The sequence below is a fragment of the Mesocricetus auratus genome, unplaced genomic scaffold (genome assembly GCF_017639785.1).
Source record: "Mesocricetus auratus isolate SY011 unplaced genomic scaffold, BCM_Maur_2.0 Super-Scaffold_100676, whole genome shotgun sequence".
Lineage (NCBI taxonomy): Eukaryota > Metazoa > Chordata > Mammalia > Rodentia > Cricetidae > Mesocricetus > Mesocricetus auratus.
In genome coordinates, this window is record NW_024429266.1 from 181392188 (window position 1) to 181393240 (window position 1053).

Sequence of the window (1053 nt, forward strand, 5' to 3'; positions counted from 1 at the left end):
ACCTCTGCCCACATGACCATGTTTCTAGAAGACCCATGTCTACAGCATCACATTTTAGTTACCACACATATGGGCAGAACCAGAATCCAAGCCATGTGTTCTCTTTTTTGAGACAGGGTCTCACTATGTATCCTTGGCTGGCCTGCAGCTTGTTTAGTAGAGCAGGTTGGCCACTCGCCTCTGCCTCTGAGTCCTGGAATTAAAGGTGTGCACCACCGTGCCTGACCCAGAAGCAGTTTCCTTGACAAACGAACAAAGTGCCCTGAGCGGGAGTCACGGAGGGTGACTGGGTAGGCCATTCGGAGTGTATGCTGTCTATATCGGCCCCCTTGTTTGATGAAAGTTTTCTAAATCTGCTGAGGAAGTTTTCTAAATCTCTTTAGTGATGGTGAAGTGAGTCCCTCTCATGAGAGTCACAAATGGTGGAATAAATGGTGTGAAAACCATGTGTTATAGCCCAAGAGTCAGGGAGCTGCCTCTGTCCCTGACTTGTGTCTCCCTCATGACATGTTTTGGTAGAAACTCCTTGGAATTCATGCTCATTTTTCAGGTGTGTGTAACATTATGTACTTTACCCACACAGGCCTATTACAGGGCTCAAATGAAGTCAGGAGCCCCCAAGTGTTCTTTTAGTACGGTATTGGGATGGGTGTGGGAGAAAACACCAGCTATCCTTGTGGGGCTGGCAGGTGGGGATGTGAGAAATGTGGCTGGTGTGGTCGGGTTTGACCAGCATGGTTTCATTTTTGCTTTTGTTTTGTTCTTAGACAGGATCTCAGTCTTAGCTCAGGGTAATCTTAGGCTCACAGAGATCCTCCTGCCTCAGCTTTCCCAAGTGTTGAGATTATAGGTGTGAGTGACCATGCCTAGGTGTGGTCAGGTTGGGAGCTTCTTCCAAGGTACTTGGTTCTTCTATGGTGCTTGGCTTTGCCTGGGGTAGGGGCAGCGGGGAGGTAAAGGGTGGAGGAGAACTGAATTGTGTCTCTACCTGGAAGGGCAGAGACTGGATCCTGCAGTACCCGAAGAGGAAAGCAGGGTGGGGGTGGGAGGAGG